Source organism: Macaca fascicularis, chromosome 1, assembly GCF_037993035.2.
Source record: "Macaca fascicularis isolate 582-1 chromosome 1, T2T-MFA8v1.1".
Taxonomy (NCBI): Eukaryota; Metazoa; Chordata; class Mammalia; order Primates; family Cercopithecidae; genus Macaca; species Macaca fascicularis.
In genome coordinates, this window is record NC_088375.1 from 207858217 (window position 1) to 207877271 (window position 19055).

Consider the following 19055-nt stretch of genomic DNA (forward strand, 5'->3'; position numbering starts at 1 on the left):
CGGATCTCAGCTCACTGCAAGCTCCGCCTCCCGGGTTCACGCCATTCTCCTGCCTCAGCCTCCTGAGTAGCTGGGACTACAGGCGCCCGCCACCTCGCCCGGCTAGGTTTTTGTATTTTTTAGTAGAGACGGGGTTTCACCGTGTTAGCCAGGATGGTCTCGATCTCCTGACCTTTGTGATCCGCCCGTCTCGGCCTCCCAAAGTGCTGGGATTACAGGCTTGAGCCACCGCGCCCGGCCCCTTTTTTTTTTTTTTTTTTTCCAGAGTCTTACTTTGCAACCCAGGTAGGAATGCAGTGGCAAGATCTTGGCTCACCACAACCTCCGCCTCCCAGGTTCAAGCGATTCTCCTGCCTCAGCCTCCTGAGTAGCTGGGATTACAGGTGCACACCACCTTGCCCAGCTAATTATTTTTAGTGGAGACAGGGTTTCACTATGTTGGCCAGGCTGATCTCAAACTCCTGACCTCGTGATCTGCTCACCTCAGCCTCACAAAGTGCTGGGATTACAGGTGTGAGCCACCATGCCCGGCCTAAAATAATTTTCTAACCAACAGAGCTGGACTACTTTGAGAGGTTGTAAGTTGTTTGTTTCTGGTAGTATTCAAGTACAGGCTATATACACGTGTGTCCAAGATACTCTAGAAGCAATTATTGTATTAGGTAGATATTTAATTAAGTGACCATTTCCAATATTTTTTTATTTGGCTTTTGGAAACAGACAAGGATTATTCAAACAAAGCTATGGCAGTGAATGTTGCTGTTTTTCCTCTCCTAAGAGCATGAGATGATGCCTCAACTGATCACCAGCTCTGCAGAGGCAGTCACTGATACCATCATTTTCATCTCCTAATTGGATTCCTAGGCAAAAGTGGGCATGTTCAACCTACAATTAAAGATGCTTATATTTTACAACCCGGCAATTCTACTTCTGATACCTTAGGGGAACTATTGCATGTGTGCACGAGGAGACATTGGCAAGAATACGCCTTCCAACTGTATTATAATAGCAAAAATGGCCGGGCGCGGTGGCTCACGCCTGTAATCCCAGCACTTTGGGAGGCCGAGACGGGCGGATCACGAGGTCAGGAGATCGAGACCATCCTGGCTAACACCGTGAAACCCCGTCTCTACTAAAAAATACAAAAAACTAGCCGGGCGAGGTGGCGGGCGCCTGTAGTCCCAGCTACTCGGGAGGCTGAGGCAGGAGAATGGCGTGAACCCGGGAGGCAGAGCTTGCAGTGAGCTGAGATCCGGCCACTGCACTCCAGCCTGGGCAACAGAGCGAGACTCCGTCTCAAAAAAAAAAAAATAGCAAAAATGTCGAAATAACCTGTCTTTCTGTAAGGGTAATCAATGGATGAATCGTGGGTTAGTCATACCATGGAGTACCATACAACCAATTAAATGATTTACATGTAATCGACATAGATAAATCTTAAAAACATAATGAGTGAAGGAAGGAAGTTTAAAGATAATACATTCAGTATGGCACTTATGTAAAATTTAACACAAAAATGTCATATATTTATAGATATATATGTAGAAAAGTACAAAAAGTTAAATGGGAAAGACAGCAATTTTGGGAGAGTGCTTCTTTTTTCCTTTTTTTTTTTTTTTAACAGTACTACTTCTGGCCAGGCTGGGTAGCTCACGCCTGTAATCCCAGCACTTTGGGAGGCTGAGGCGGGGTGGATTGCTTGAATTCACGAGTTTGAGACCAGCCTGGGTAACATGGCAAAACCCCATCTCTACTAAAAAAAAAAAAAAAAAAAAAAATTAACCGGGTGTGGTGGCACACCTGTAGTCCCAGCTACTAGGGAGCCTGAGGTGGAAGAATCACCTGAGCCTGGGAGGTTGAGGCTGCAGTGAGCCCAGATCATGCCACTGCAGGGCATGTCCAGCCAGGGCAACTGGAGTGAGACCCTATCTCACAAAAACCCCCCAAGTCCCCCAAAACAGTACTGCTGCTTATGGAGCAGGGCTAACTCATAGTCAACCAGCAAGTGTACTCACTTCTAAGAAAGGGGAAGAAAAGAGGTGAGGATGGGGTTTTAGCTGTAAAGGGATCATTTTATCTCTTAAAAAAAGAGATTAGAAAAAAAAGATTAGAAAAAAAGAGATTAGAACTATTATCTTGGTGGTTATATTATCTGTAGATTTCTGAATATTTGAAGTAGTTTCTAATTAAACATTACAATTTTTTGTTTGTTTTTTTTTTTCTGGAGGCAGTTTCACTCTTGTTGCCCAGGCTGGAGTGCAGTGGCGCGATCTCGGCTCACTGCAACCTCTGCCTCCCAGGTTCAAGCAATTCTCCTGCTTCAGCCTCCCAAGTAACTGGCACTACAGGCACGAGCCACCATACCTGGCTAATTTTTGTATTTTTAGTAGAGACAGAGTTTCACCATGTTGGCCAGGCTGGTCTCGAACTCCTGACCTCAGCTGATCCTCCCGCCTTGACCTCCCAAAGTGCTGGGATTGCAGGCATGAGCCACCACACCCGGCCACAAATTTTTTTAAATTAAATGAAGAAAAAAAAATCCATCTTGACAGGCACTAAGCCTGACTAAAAGTTAAAGGTCCATAATCTCTATACTGTGATAATTTTTTTTTTTTTTTTTTTTTTTTTTTTTTTTGAGACGGAGTCTTGCTCTGTAGCCCGGGCTGGAGTGCAGTGGCCGGATCTCAGCTCACTGCAAGCTCCGCCTCCCGGGTTTAGGCCATTCTCCTGCCTCAGCCTCCGGAGTAGCTGGGACTACAGGCGCCCGCCACCTCGCCCGGCTAGTTTTTTGTATTTTTAGTAGAGACGGGGTTTCACAGTGTTAGCCAGGATGGTCTCGATCTCCTGACCTCGTGATCCGCCCATCTCGGCCTCCGAAAGTGCTGGGATTACAGGCTTGAGCCACCGCGCCCGGCCGATAATTATTAAAATACAAAAACGTCATCCTTTTTTTTTTTTTTTTGAGACACTGTCTCATTCTGTGGCCTAGACTGGAGTGCAGTGGTAGGCTCATAGCTCCCTATAGCCGAAATCTCCTAGACTCAAGAATCCACCCACCTCAGCTTCCTGAATAACAGAGACTACAGGCATGCACCAGCACTCCTGGCTAATTTTTTCTTTTTTTTTTTTTTTTTTTTTAGAGATGGGATCTTGCTATGTTGCCCAAGCTGGTCTTAAACTCCTGACCTCAAGCAATCCTCCTGCGTCAGCCTCCCAAAGTGCTGGGATTACAGATGCGAGCCACCATGCCCAGCCTCATACAAGAATTTCATTGTTTAAATAAAAACAACAGGCCGGGCGCAGTGGCTCACGTCTGTAATCCCAGCACTTTGGGAGGCCAAGGCAGGAGGATCACTTGAGGCCGGGAGTTTGAGATCAACCTGGCCAACATGGCGAAACCCCTGTCTCTACTAAAAATACAAAAATTAGTGGGGCATGGTGGCGTGCACCTGTAATCCCAGCTACACGGGAGGCTGAGGCAGGAGAATTGCTTAGACCTGGGAGGTGGAGGCTGCAGTGAGCCGATATCTGTGCCACTGCACTCCAGACTGGATGACAGAGAAAGACTCTGTCTCAAAACAAAACAAAACAAAACACAGTAACAACAAAGAAGTATTACCTCCTTTTATTTCATTTAGGACTTCTGGTTGCAAAGAGTCTCGGGAGTACAATCTAAGCCACCATGAGAAAAGATAGAGATCCACTGATTTCAGTCAGTTCCTTCCTTTAACCAAGGAGAAAACTGTGGCCTAGGACAATTCAGTAACTTGCTTAAAGTCACAAATCACCAAGAGCCCAAACTCTACACTCTAGTCCAAATCATTGAGAGTTTCCAAACTTCTCTTGGGCACATACCGTACCTGTGTTCCAGCTGTGCCTTCCACTTGAAATCACTCTCCTACTCCCATCTCTGTTCCTCCTCTAAAACCTTACTTAGCTAGGCTAAGAAAGAATTAGCCAATCCAGGCCCAATGCGGTGGCTCATGCCTGTAATCCCAGCACTTTGGGAGGCCAAGGTGGGCAGATCACAAGGTCAGGAGTTCAAGACCACCCTGGCCAACATAGTGAAACTCCGTCTCTACTAAAAATACAAGAAAGTAGCTGGGCATGGTGGTGCATGCCTGTAATCCCAGCTACTCAGGAGGCTGAGGCAGGAGAATCACTTGAACCTGGGAGGAGGAGGTTGTGGTGAGCAGAAGTTCGCGCACTGCACTCCAGCCTCAGCCACAGTGTGAGACTCTGTCTCAAAAAAAAGAAAAAGAAAAAGAAAAACAAAAACAAAAACAAAATTAGCCAATCTTACTCCCCAGACTTGAGTCTGAACCTTAGATTTGAGTGGGCCCTAATTAGCTTCCTTTCTCTGTACCTTCACTTTTCTGCTCAACCTTTCCAAGGAAAACAAGTTCTCTGTTTCACAGGTGACATGTTTTAAAATTTTCATTTATTAAATTTTATGTTTTTTGTAGATACAGGATCTCACTTTTTTGCCTAGGGTGGTCTTGAATTCCTGGCCTCAAGCAATCCTTCTGATTCAGCTTCCCAAAGTACTGGGATTAGAGGTTAAGCCACTTCACCCCGTCAGCAGTATGTTTTCTTGTTGGAACTACTCTGATCATTAAGCAGTTCTTCTTAATGATAAAGTTTTAACTTCCACTTATTTGCCCCAACTCTGTTATCTGTGGCAACATAGGTTTTATATATTAAATGAGGTGATATTTGTGTAAACTGTAAAGGTCTGGGACAATTTGGGGGGATTAGCCGGAGTGGTAATCATGATGATCCCTTTTGCCCTTAATAAAGCTTCAAGGGCTGGGTGCAGTGACTCATGCCTGTAATTCTAGCACTTTTGGAGGCTAAGGCAGGAGGATTGCTTGATCCCAGGACTCTGAGGCCAGCCTGGGCAACACAGCGAGAGCCTGTCTCTCCAAAAAAAAAAAAAAAAAAAAAAAAAAAACCTTTAGTGTATTGTGACTCACACCTGTAATCCCAGCTACTTGGGAGGCCTGGACAAAAAGATAGTTTGAGGCCAGGAGTTTGAGACCAATCTCGGCAACACAGAGAGACCTCGTCTCCGAAAATACTTTTTTATTTTTATTTATTTTTATTTTTATTTATTTATTTTTTTGAGACGGAGTCTGGCTCTGTCACCCAGGCTGGAGTGCAGTGGCTGGATCTCAGCTCACTGCAAGCTCTGCCTTCCAGGTTCACGCCATTCTCCTGCCTCAGCCTCCTGAGTAGCTGGGACTACAGGCACCCGCCACCTCGTCCGGCTAGTTTTTTGTATTTTTTAGTAGAGACAGGGTTTCACCGTGTTAGCCAGGATGGTCTCGATCTCCTGACCTCGTGATCCGCCCGTCTCGGCCTCCCAAAGTGCTGGGATTACAGGCTTGAGCCACCGCACCCGGCCCGAAAATACTTTTTTTTTTTTTTTTTTTTTGAGACGGAGTCTGGCTCTGTCGCCCAGGCTGGAGTGCAGTGGCCGGATCTCAGCTCACTGCAAGCTCCGCCTCCCGGGTTCATGCCATTCTCCTGCCTCAGCCTCCCGAGTAGCTGGGACTACAGGCGCCCGCCACCTCGCCTGGCTAGTTTTTTGTATTTTTTTTTAGTAGAGACGGGGTTTCACCGTGTTAGCCAGGATGGTCTCAATCTCCTGACCTCGTGATCCGCGCGTCTCGGCCTCCCAAAGTGCTGGGATTACAGGCTTGAGCCACCGCGCCCGGCCCCAAAAATACTTTTTTAAAAGATTAACGGCCGGGCGGGGTGGCTCAAGCCTGTAATCCCAGCACTTTGGGAGGCCGAGACGGGTGGATCACGAGGTCAGGAGATTGAGACCATCCTGGCTAACCCGGTGAAACCCCGTCTCTACTAAAAAAAAATACAAAAAACTAGCCGGGCGAGGTGGCGGGCGCCTGTAGTCCCAGCTACTCGGGAGGCTGAGGCAGGAGAATGGCGTGAACCTGGGAGGCGGAGCTTGCAGTGAGCTGAGATCCGGCCACTGCACTCCAGCCTGGGTGACAGAGCGAGACCCCGTCTCAAAAAAAAAAAAAAAAAAAAAAAAAAAAAAAAAGATTAACCAGGCATGTGGCATGGTGGCATGTGCCTGTAGTCCTAACTATGTAGGAGGATGCCTTGAACCCAGGAGTTCAAGGTTACAGTGAGCTATGATCATGTCCCTGCACCCCAGCCTAGGTCACAAAGTGAGACCCTGTTTCTAAAATAAAAAATAACTTCGGGCAATGAAACTCTCATGTCCCCACTAAGCCTTCTGTTTCCCAAGCTAAACGTCTCCATTTCCTTCCAATCCAGCCAACAAAGGCAAAGATTGCCACCAGTGAAAACATTCATGAGACTATGTCAAGAAATCCTGTGGCATTTCCAGGAGTCATTCCAAAGATGTTTATGCAATGATGGCCCCACTAGAATAGTTAGATCCATTGAGACTGTTTTCAGTTGCAAATAACGTGCAATCTGACTAGCAGTGGCTTAAACAGACGAGGTTGAGTTTTCTCACACAGCAAGTCCAGAAGTGATTATTGTAATTAGTTCAGCCATTCAACATAATTTATTTCTATCTTTTTTCTGTTCCAGAATCCTAAGTTTTAGTTTTTCACTATAGTTACAGAATGGCTGCTGTAGCACCAAGCATCTCAACTGTGTTCAAGGCAAAACGAACAAGAGAAAGGGAGAGGCACTAGCTGCTTTTTATCAAAAAAGCAAAAGCTTTTTAGAAGACCCCAACAGATTTCTATTTATATCTCACTTGCCAGGGCTACGTCTTGTGATGACCTCTATCTACAAGGTAGATCTGGAAAAGTCTGGAAAGCAATTATTTAGTATTTCTAGCCTCTATATGGCAAGAGAAGGCAAAGGAAAAGAAATTGAGGCATGGATTTGAGCTAGCCAACCAGGAATATCTGCCACAGAATATTTCAAGGTGATAATTTTGGGTAGAACTCAAATCCATGGCTCTAACCTAGTTCCATATGGACAGACTCTCAACTGTGTCAGTCAAAATCAGGGGGGATAGGTCAGGCACAGTGGCCCACACCTGTAATCCCAACACTTTGGGAGGCTGAGGCAGGAGGATTGCTTGAGCCCAGGAGTTCGAGACCAGTCTGGGCAACATAGCAAAAACCCAAACAAAACAAAACAAAACAAAACAAAATGAATCAGGGGTATAACTTCTGCTAGTCAAACTCAGAAAGGACGTATCAAATAGAATTCCAGGGGCCAGACATGGTGGCTCACGCCTATAATCCCAGCACTTTGGGAGGCTGAGGAAGGGGGATCACTTGAGGTCAGGAGTTTGAGAACAGCCTGGCCAACATGGTGAAACCTCATCTCTACTAAAAATTTAAAAATTAGCTGGGTTTGGTGGCACACACCTATAGTCCCAGCTACTTGGGAGACTAATAGCAGGAGAATCGCTTGAACTCAGGAGGTGGAGGTTGTAGTGAGCTGAGGTTGCACCACTGCACTCCAGCCTGGATGACAGAACAAGACACCGTCTCAAAAATAAACAAACGAACTGAAACAACAGAATTCCAGTGTTTTAATGTGCAGTGGGGAATAGTTGTTAACCTTGCTTGACAATACAGACAGAGCATGGTTCCTCTCTCAGGGAGCAGGTTAGTGCATCAAGGCACTGAAAAACCAAGACTGTTAACCTGTTAGATGAGCAGGTTATTTAACCTTTTTATATCTTGTAAATAGGGTATACCATATGTCACCACCTACTTGATGAGTTATAAATAGAAATTCACAGTATGCTTGTAGAACACATTGAAATAATGAAATTCAAATTTTAAAACTGACACCACCCAACTTCCAGATTACTATAAAGCTACAATAATCGGCTGGGTGTGGTGGTTCACGCCTATAATCCCATCACTTTGGGAGGCCAAGGTGGGCAGATCACCTAAGATCAAGAGTTGGAGATCAGCCTAGCCAACAAGGCGAAACCCTGTCTCTACTAAAAATACAAAAATTAGCTGGGTGTGGTAGCACACACCCGTAATCCCAGCTACTTGGGAGGTTGAGGCGGGAGAATCGCTTGAACCCAGGAGGCAGAGATTGCAGTGAGCCGAGATCATGTCACTATACTTCAGCCTGGGTGACAGAATGAGACTGTCTCAAAAAAAGAAAAAAAAAAAGCTACAATAATCAAGAGAGTGTGGTACAGGTGAAAGAATAGACAAATAGATTAATGGAACAGAATATAGAACTCAGAAATAGACCCACACAAAGGCAATTCAATGGAGAAAGGATAATTTTTTTTTTTTTTTTTTGAGACAGAGTCTCACTCTGTCACGCAGGCTGGAGTGCAGTGGCACAATCATGGCTAACTGCAGCCTCAACTTCCCAGGCTCAGATGATCCTCCCACCTCAGCCTCACAAGTAGTTGGGACTATAGGGGTGCGCCACGACACCTGGCTAATTTTTGTAATTTTTGGTAGAGATGGGGTTTTGCCATATTGCCCAGGTTTGTCTCCAACTCCTGGGCCCAAGCAATCTGCCCACCTCAGACTCCCAAAGTGCTGGGATTGCAGGCGTGAGCCACCATGCCCGGCCATGGGTAGTTTTCTTTTCTTTTTTTTTTTTTTTGAGACAGAGTCTTGCTCTGTCACCCAAGCTGGAGTGCAGTGGCGCGATCCTGGCTCACTGAAAGCTCCGCCTCCTGGGTTCACGCCATTCTCCTGCCTCAGCCTCCCGAGTAGCTGGGACTACAGGCGCCCGCCACCGCGCCCAGCTCATTTTTTGTATTTTTAGTAGAGACGGGGTTTCACCGTGGTCTCGATCTCCTGACCTTGTGATCCGCCCGCCTCGGCCTCCCAAAGTGCTGGGATTACAGGTGTGAGCCACCGCGCCCGGCTGTGTAGTTTTCTTAAGAAATGATGTGGCTGGGTGCGGTGGCTCATGCCTGTAATCCCAGCACTTTTGGAGACCGAGGTGGATGGATCACGAGGTCAGGAGTTCGAGACCAGCCTGACCAACATGGTGAAACCCCGTCTCTACTAAAAAAAAAAAAAAGAAATGATGCTAGAAGCCGGACACGGTGGCTCACGCCTGTAATCCCAGCACTTTGGGAGGCCGAGATGGGCAGATCACAAGGTCAGGAGTTCAAGACCAGCCTGGCCAATGTAGCGAAACCCCATCTCTACTAAAAATATAAATTAGCCAGGTGTGGTGGCTGGTGCCTGTAGTCCCAGCTACTCTGGAGGCTGAGGCAGGAGAATCGCTTGAACTCAGGAGACAAAGATTGCAGCGAGCAGAGATCGCACCACTGCACTCCAGCCTGGGCAACAGAGCAAGACTCCATCTCAAAAAAAAAAAAAAAAAAAAAAAAGAAGTGATGCTAGAACAACTGGACATCCACATGTAAAAAATGAATCGAACACTATGATTTGAACATTTGTGTTCCCCCAAAATTAGTATGTTGAAATCCTAACTCCCAAGGTGATGGTATTAGGAGACGGGGCATTTGAGAGGTGATTAGGTCATGAGAGTAAAGCCTGGATGAATTAATGCTCTTTTGAAAGAGACGCCTTTGCTCCCTGCCGCCATGTGAGGACACAGCAAAAAGATAGTACATGTACCAGGAAGTCGGCCTTCACCAGACTTCAAATTTGCTAGTGCCTTGATCTTGGACTTCCCAGCCTCAAGAACTGCAAAAAATAAACTTCTGTTGCTTATGAGCTATCCAGTCTATGTTATAGCAGCCCAAAGAGACTAGGACATCCAGACACTAACTTTATAACTTTGACAAAAACCAGCCAGGCGAGGTGGCTCACGCCTGTAATCCCAACACTTTGAGAGGCTAAGGCAGGCGAAGTACTTGAGGTCAGGAGTTTGAGACCAGCCTGGCCAACATGACAAAACCCTGTCTCCACTGAAAATTCAAAAATTAGCTGGGCTTGGTGATATGTGCCTGTAGTACCAGCTACTCAGGGGCTGAGGCAGGATAACCCCTTGAACCCGGGAGGCGGAGGTTACAGTGAGCAGAGATCGCACCACTGCACTCCAGCCTGGGAAACAGAGCAAGGCTCTATCTCAAAACAAACAAAACAACTTCCACAAAAATTAACTCAAAGTGGATCATAAGGCCGGGCGCGGTGGCTCAAGCCTGTAATCCCAGCACTTTGGGAGGCCGAGACGGGCGGATCACGAGGTCAGGAGATCGAGACCATCCTGGCTAACACAGTGAAACCCCGTCTCTACTAAAAATACAAAAACTTAGCCGGGCGAGGTGGCAGGCGCCTGTAGTCCCAGCTACTCGGGAGGCTGAGGCAGGAGAATGGCGTGAACCCGGGAGGCGGAGCTTGCAGTGAGCTGAGATCCGGCCAATGCACTCCAGGCTGGGTGACAGAGCGAGACTCCGTCTCAAAAAAAAAAAAAAAAAGGCCGGGCGCGGTGGCTCAAGCCTGTAATCCCAGCACTTTGGGAGGCCGAGGCGGGCGGATCACAAGGTCAGGAGATCGAGACCACAGTGAAACCCCGTCTCTACTAAAAATACAAAAAATGAGCCGGGCGCGGTGGCGGGCGCCTGTAGTCCCAGGTACTCAGGAGGCTGAGGCAGGAGAATGGCGGGAACCCGGGAGGCGGAGCTTGCAGTGAGCCGAGATCGCGCCACTGCACTCCAGCCTGGGCAACAGCGTGAGACTCCATCTCAAAAAAACAAAACAAAACAAAACAAAACAAAACAAAACAAAAAAAACACCAAAAAACAAAGTGGATCATAAACCTAAATGCAAAAACATAAACTTGTTCAAGATAACATAGGAGAAAATGTGGGTGACCTTGAGTTTGATGATAAATTTTTAGATCCATGAAAGGATAAATTGCTACCTGCTCTATAAAAGATGTTGTTAGGAGAATGTAAAGACAAACCACAACTGGGAAAAAACATTTGCAAAGACAAAGTACTCTTAAAACTCAACAATAAGACTGGGAATGGTGGTTCATGCCTGTAATCCCAGCATTTTGGGAGGCAAAGGTGGGAGGATTGCTTAAGGCCAGGAGTTCACGACCAGTCTGGTCAACAGAGAAAGATCATGTCTCTAAAAAAATTTAAAAATTAAAAAAAAATTAGCCACGCATGGTGGCACATGCCTGTAGTCCAAGCTACACCAACTATCCAGAAGCCTGCGGTGGATCACTTGAGCCCAGGAGTACAAGATTGCAGTAAGCTATGATCATGCCACTGCATTCTACCCTGGGCGACAAAGCAAGACCCAGTCTCAAAAAACTAAAAGCAAAACACCAAAAAACCTCAACAATAAGAAAATAACCCAATTTAAAAATGGGCAAAAGGTCGAAACAGACATCTCACAAAAGAAAATATACAAGTGGCAAATAAGCATATAGAAAGGTGCCAAACCACATATATCATTAGGGAATTATAACTTAAAATGAGATACCATTACACACCTATTGGAATGGCTAAAATCCATAAAACTAACAACAACAAATGCTGGCAAGGGTATGACACTACAAGAACTCTCATTCATTGCTGGTGGAAGTGCACAAAGGTACAGCCACTTTGGAAGATAGTTCGGCAGTTTCTTACAAAGCTAAAAATAGTATTACCACACCATCCTGCAATTGCAGTCTTAGGTAAATACCTGGGAGTATTTACTAGGGTAAATAGTAGTTTATTTACTTTAATAAATACCCTAATGAACCAAATAGACTTATGTCCACATAAAAACCTGCACATGAACATTTATCTAGCTTTATTCATAATTGCCCCAACCTGGAAGCAGCCAAGATGTCTTTCAAAAGGTGAATGGATAAACAAACTGTGGCACATTCACACGACAGAATGTTATTCAGTGATAAATGAGCTATCAAGCCACAAAAAGATACGGAGGAAACTTAAATGCATATTGCTTTCTGAAAGAAGCCAGTCTGTAAAGTCTTCCTATTGTATGATTGTAAATACATGACTTTCTGGAAAAAGCAAAACTGTAGAGACAGTAAAAAGATCAGTGGCTGCCAGATGTTCAAGGGGAAGAGAAGGGGAGGGATAAAAAGAGGATTTTTAGGGCAGTGAAACTATATTATGTGATGCTATAGTGGTGGATATGTAACATTTTGTATTTTTTTCAAAACTCATATTGCTATATGACACAGTGAACCTTTTTTTTTTTTTTTTTGAGACGGAGTCTCGCTCTGTCGCCCAGGCTGGAGTGCAGTGGCGCGATCTCGGCTCACTGCAAGCTCCGCCTCCCGGGTTCACGCCATTCTCCTGCCTCAGCCTCCCGAGTAGCTGGGACTACAGGCGCCCACAACCGCGCCCGGCTAATTTTTTGTATTTTTAGTAGAGACGGGGTTTCACCGTGGTCTCGATCTCCTGACCTTGTGATCCGCCCGCCTCGGCCTCCCAAAGTGCTGGGATTACAGGCGTGAGCCACCGCGCCCGGCGACACAGTGAACCTTAATGTAAACTATGGACTTTAACTAATAATAATAATATATTCAAATTATGATTAATAATAACATATCCATGTTGGTTTAATCAGTGTGGTACAAATGTACCACACGAATGTAATATTAATAATAGGGGAAACTGTGAGGGAGGGAGTGGAAAGGAGGTATATGGGAACTCTACTATCTGCTCAGTTTCCTGTAAATCTTTTTGGACCGAGTCTCATTCTGTCACCCAGACTGGAGTGCAATGACACTATCTCGGCTCACTGCAGCCTCCACCTGCTGGGTTCCAGCAATTCTCCTGCCTCAGCCTCCTGAGTAGCTGGGATTACAGGTGCCTGCCACCATGCCCAGCTAATTTTTTTTGTTTTGTATTTTTAGTAGAGATGGGTTTTTGCCACGTTGGCCAGGCTCTCAAACTCCTGACCTCAGGTGATCCGCCCGCCTCGGCCTCCCAAAGTGCTGGGATTACAGGCGTGAGCCACTGTGCCTGGCCAGTTTCCTGTAAATCTAAAACTTTTCTAGAAAAAGGAAACACGGCTGGGCGCAGTGGCTCACTCCTGTAATCCCAGCACTTTGGGAGGCCGAGGCAGGCGGATCCCCAGATGTCAGGAGTTCGAGACCAGCCTGGCCAACATGGCGAAAGCCTGTCTCTACTAAAAATACAAAAATTAGCCGAGTGTGGTGGTTCACACCTGTAGTTCCAGATACTCAGGAGGCTGAGGCACAAGAATTGCTTGAACCCGGGAGGTGGAGGAGGTTGCAGTGAGCCGAGATCATACTATTGTACTCCAGCCTGGGCAACAGAATGAGGGGTTGATCTCAAAAAAAGAAAAAGAAAAAAAAAAAGAAAAAGAAAAAAGAAACACATACACACACACACACACACACACAAATAAATAAATAAATAATAAAACAACTCTAAAAAATAAATTCTCGTGGTGGCTCACAGCTATAATCCCAGCACTTTGGGAGGCCGAGACAGGTGGATTTCTTGAGCCCATGAGTTCCAGACCAGCCTAGGCAACATGGCAAAACCCCCTCTCTACAAAAAATACAAAAATTAGCCAGCTGTAATGGTGCATGCCTATAGTTCTAGCTACTCAGGAGACTGAGGTGGGAGGGTGGCTTGAGCCTAGGATGGCAGTGAGCCAAGATTGTGCCACTCACTCCGGCCTGGGCTGTAGAGCCAGAACTTGTCTCAAAAAACAAAAACAAAAACAAATAGATAATTCTATTAATTAAGAAATATACAGTGGGTTGGGAGTGGTGGCTCACGCCTGTAATCTTAGCACTTTGGGAGGCCCGGGCAGGTGGATCACCTGAGGTCAGGAGTTCCAGACCAACCTGGCCAACATGGTGAAACCCCGTCTCTACTGAAAATACAAAAATTAGCCGGGCGTGGTGTCATGCGCCTGTAATCCCAGCTACTCGGGAGGCTGAGGCAGGAGAATCACTTGAACCCGGGAGGCAGAGGTTGCAGTGAATTGAGATCGTGTCACTGCACTCCTGGGAGACATGAGTGAAACTCTGTCTCAAAAAAAAAAAACAAAAAAACAAAAAACCGTAGTTTTTGCTTTTTGGCAAAATGTGTTTTTAGATTGCATTTCTTTCTTTCTATTTTTTTGAGATCGAGTCTCCCTCTATTGCCCAGGCTGGAGTGCAGTGGTGCGATCTTGGCTCACTGAAACCTCTGCCTCCTGGGTTCAAGCAATTCTCCTGCCTCAGCTTCCCGAGTAGCTGAGATTACAGGTGCCTACCACCACAGCCAGCTAATTTTTGTGTAGTTTTTTGTTTGTTTGTTTATTTAGTAGAGATGGGATTTCACCATGTTGGCCAGGCTGGTCTCAAACTCTTGACCTCAGGTGATCCACATACCTCAGCCTCCCAAAATGCTGGGATTAAGGTATTAGCCACCACACCCGACCAGATGGGGAAGGATGGGCAACCTTACATATTGCTAAAATAAAAGGTAGACCACAAAGGAGGAGAAGATATTTACAACACATATAAATAGACATGTATTCAGGATATACCATATAAAGAATCACTATAAATCAATAAGAAAAAAGATGACTCTGGCTGGGCTTGGTGGCTCACACCTGTAATCTCATCACTTTGGGAGGCTGGGGTGGGTGGATCACCTGAGGTCAGGAGTTCGAGACCAGCCTGGTCAACATGGTGAAACCCCCATCTCTACTAAAAATACAAAAAACTAGCCAGGTGTGGTGGCGGGCGCCTGTAATCCCAGCTACTCAGGAGGCTGAGACAGGAGAATCACCTGAACCCAGGAGGCGGAGGTTGCAGTGAGCTGAGATTGTGCCACTGCACTCCAGCTTGGGTGAGAGACTGAGATTCTGTCTCAAAAAAAATAAAAAAAAAGAAAGAAAAAAGATAACTCGATAAAAAATGAGCAAGATGCTTGAACAGGAACATTACTGACAGAAAATGCGTATGATTATTAAACATATGAAAAGTTTATCAATCTCAAGTCATGAGAGAAATACAAAGTAAAAGTACAATGAGAGCTCACTACTCACCTACCAAAATGGCTAAAATGTAAAATATTGACACTACCAAGTTTTGCTGAGGATGTGAAGCAACTGATACTCTTATTCACTGTTTGTAGGAGTGAAGAAGAGTACAACCACTTTCAAAACTATCTGACAGTATCAAATAAAGCTGAACACACGGCCGGGCACAGTGGCTCAAGCCTGTAATCCCAGCACTTTGGGAGGCTGAGACGGGCGGATCACGAGGTCAGGAGATCGAGACCATCCTGGCTAACACGGTGAAACCCTGTCTCTACTAAAAAATACAAAAACAAAACAAAACAAAACTAGCCGGGCGAGGTGGCGGGCGCCTGTAGTCCCAGCTACTTGGGAGGCTGAGGCAGGAGAATGGCGTGAACCTGGGAGGCGGAGCTTGCAGTGAGCTGAGATCCGGCCACTGCACTCCAGCCTGGGTGACAGAGCGAGACTCCGTCTCAAAAAAAAAAAAAAAAAAAAAAAAAAAGCTGAACACACATATGCATATCCTCCGCTCTACAGTGGATTGTGAATACGTGTTCATATGTTTACCAAGGTATGCACAAGAATATAAGAGCCAATGCAACCATCACAACCAAAATTTGAAAACAACCCAATGATCATCAGTAGTAGAGTGGATAAATAAATGTGTATATAAATTGCAGTGTTATTCATACCAGAGGTTACTATATGGCAACAAGAAGGAGAAAACTACCACCACATGTAACTATCTAGAAGGATCTCACAAACATAACACTGTAGGAAGAAGTCAGGCACGCTTCTTCCTACATGATTTCATTTATCCAGATTGATCTTCCTAGACCTAGCTCATTTAACAGCTGTGTAGTATACCATGGAGTAAAGATCCGATGAATGTTGTTTAACCATTCCTGTATTGATAAACATTTAGGGTACTTGCAGTCTTCTTTGCAATTTTAAAAAATGCTGCAATGGGATTGATTCCCTTTGATGCTTAAGTCAGTTAATTTAGTTATTTAACAAACGTTTATGTAGCACTTACTAAGTGCCAAGAATTATTGTAAGCACTATACAAATATCAACTCGTCTGCATGACAACTCTATGAAAGGAGGTAATATAATTATTTTCATTTTATTTATTTATTTGTTTATTTATTTATTTGATACAGAGTCTCTCTCTCCCTCTGTCACCCAGGTTGGACTGCAGTGGCATAATCATGGCTCTGCAACCTGGACCTCTTAGGGTCAAGCAATTGCCCCAACTCAGCCTCCTGAGTGGCTTAGGACTACAGGCGTGTGTTACCATGCCTGGCTATTTTTTTTTTAAATTTTCTTTCTCTCTTTCTTTTTTTTTAAGAGATGAGATTCTTACAGTGTTGCCCAGGCTGATCTCAAACTCCTGAGCTCAAGTGATCTTCCTGCCTTAGCCTCCCAAAAGGTTACAAGCATGAGACCACCGCACCTGGCCATAATTTTTTTTTTTTTTTTAAATTTTGTATAGAGACAAGGGTCTTGCTATATTGCCAGGGCTGGTCTCGAACTCTTGGTCTCAAGCAATCCTCCTACTTTGGCCTTCCGAAGTGCTAGGATTACAAGCACTTAAAAGGATTACAAGCATTAAAATGCCCAGCCTATTTTCATTTTAAAGATGAGAAAACTGAGGCACAGGGAAGCTAAATAACTTGCCTGGGTCTTTTTTGGGATGTTTGCTTTTGGAAACTAGCCAGGATTTTCTCTGGTTCCAGATCCCATGTGCTGAATCCTTTGCCAGTATTTCTTTTTTTTTTTTTTTTTTTTTTTTTTTTTTGAGACGGAGTCTCACTCTGCCGCCCAGGTTGGAGTACAGTGGCCGGATCTCAGCTCACTGCAAGCTCCGCCTCCCAGGTTTACGCCATTCTCCTGCCTCAGTCTCCCGAGTAGCTGGGACTACAGGCGCCCGCCACCTCGCCTGGCTAGTTTTTTGTATTTTTAGTAGAGACGAGGTTTCACCGTGTTAACCAGGATGGTCTCGATCTCCTGACCTCGTGATTCGCCCGTCTCGGCCTCCCAAAGTGCTGGGATTACAGGCTTGAGCCACCGCGCCCGGCCGCCAGTATTTCTTAAATGCTCCTCATTTACCTTCCATCTCTATCATTGTGACCATAGTCACAGACCTTCTACCAGGGGCATCCAATCTTTTGGTTTCCCTGGGTCACACTGGAAGAAGAAGAATTTTCTTGGGCCACACTAACTAAACTAAACACTAACTAAAATACACTAACAATAGATGATGAGCTTTAAAAAAAAAAAAAAGAAAAAACTCAGGCCAGGTGTGGTGGCTCACGCCTGTAATCCCAGCACTTTGGGAGGCCGAGGGGGGGCGGATCACGGGGTCAGGAGATCGAGACCATCCTGGCTAACACGGTGAAAACCCGTCTCTACTAAAAATACAAAAAATTAGCCGGGCATGGTGGCGGGTGCCTGTAGTCCCGTGCCCGGTCGTAGAATAATTGTTTAAAACTTTCTTCTGCTGAGCAATCTAGGGACTAATTAAAAAAGAACCCTTGCCAGGCACAGTGGCTCACACCTGTAATCCCAGCACTTTGGGAGGCCAAGGCAGGTGGATCACATGAGGTCAGGAGTTTGAGACCAGCCTGACCAACATGGAGAAACCCCATCTCCACTAAAAATACAAAATTAGCCAGGTGTGGTGGTGCATGCCTGTAATCCCAGCTACTTGGGAGGCTGAGGCAGGAGAATCGCTTGAACACAGGAGGGCCAGAGGTTGCAGTGAGCCGAAATCGCACCATTGCACTCCAGCTCTGGGCAACAAGAGTGAAACACCGTCTCAAAAAAAAAAAAAAAGAAAAAAAAAAACCCTCAATACAGAAGAAGGCAGGAAAATAGGAACAAATAAGAGATACAACAAATTAGAAAACACATGGTAACAAAGTAAATTTAAATCCAACCATATCAAAAATTACACTTAAAATAACCTACACACCCCAGTTGAGAGGCAGAAATTGTCAGATTGGATTAGGAGAGCAAGACCCAACTATACCCTGTCAATAATAAATCCATTTTAAATATAAAGATATAAGTTGGTTAAAAGTAAAAAAAAAAAGGGGGGGGAGAAAACAATATATCATGCAAACACTGATTACAAGAAAGTGAAACAGCAATACTAATATTAAAAAATGAACTTCAGGTTGGGCGTAGTGGCTCACACATGTAATTCTAGCAATTCGGGAGGCCGAGGTGGAAGGATCACTGGAGCTCAGGAGTTCGAGACTACCTTGGGCAACATAGTGAGACCTCATCTCTAATTAAAAAATAAAAATGGGCCGGGCGCGGTGGCTCAAGCCTGTAATCCCAGCACTTTGGGAGGCCGAGGCGGGCGGATCACGAGTTCAGGAGATCGAGACCATCCTGGCTAACATGGTGAAACCCCGTCTCTACTAAAATACAAAAAAAAAATTTGCCGGGCGAGGTGGCGGGCGCCTGTACTCCCAGCTACTCGGGAGGCTGAGGCAGGAGAATGGCGTGAACCCGGGAGGCGGAGCTTGCAGTGAGCTGAGATCCGGCCACTGCACTCCAGCCTGGGCGACAGAGCGAGACTCCGTCTCAAAAAAAAAAAAAAATGAATAAGTAAGTAAATAAGAAAATGAACTTCAGGCTGGGAGCATTGGCTCATGCCTGTAATCCCAACACTTTGGGAGGCTGACCAGGGGTGGATCACTTGAGCTCTGGAGTTTGAGACCAGCTTGGGCAACATGGCAAAACCCCATCTCTACAAAAATACAAAAATTAGCCGGTTGTGGTGGTGCACACCTGTAGTTCCCGCTACTCAGGAGGCAGAAGTTGCAGTGAGCTGAGATGGCACCACTGCACTCCAGACTGGACAAGAGAGCCTGTCTCAAAAAAAAAAAAAAAAGAAAAGAAAAAGAAAAGAAAACGGGAAATGGACTTCAGAATAAGTAGTATTATTAGGGACAAAGAAGGGCCTTTTACGAAGAAGATGTAACAATTCCTAAATGTGTATCTATATACCAAACAAAAGAGCTTCAAAACACATGACACGAAAACTGATAGAAAAGAAAAAAGACATACAGAAATCACAATTATAGCTGGAGACATCAA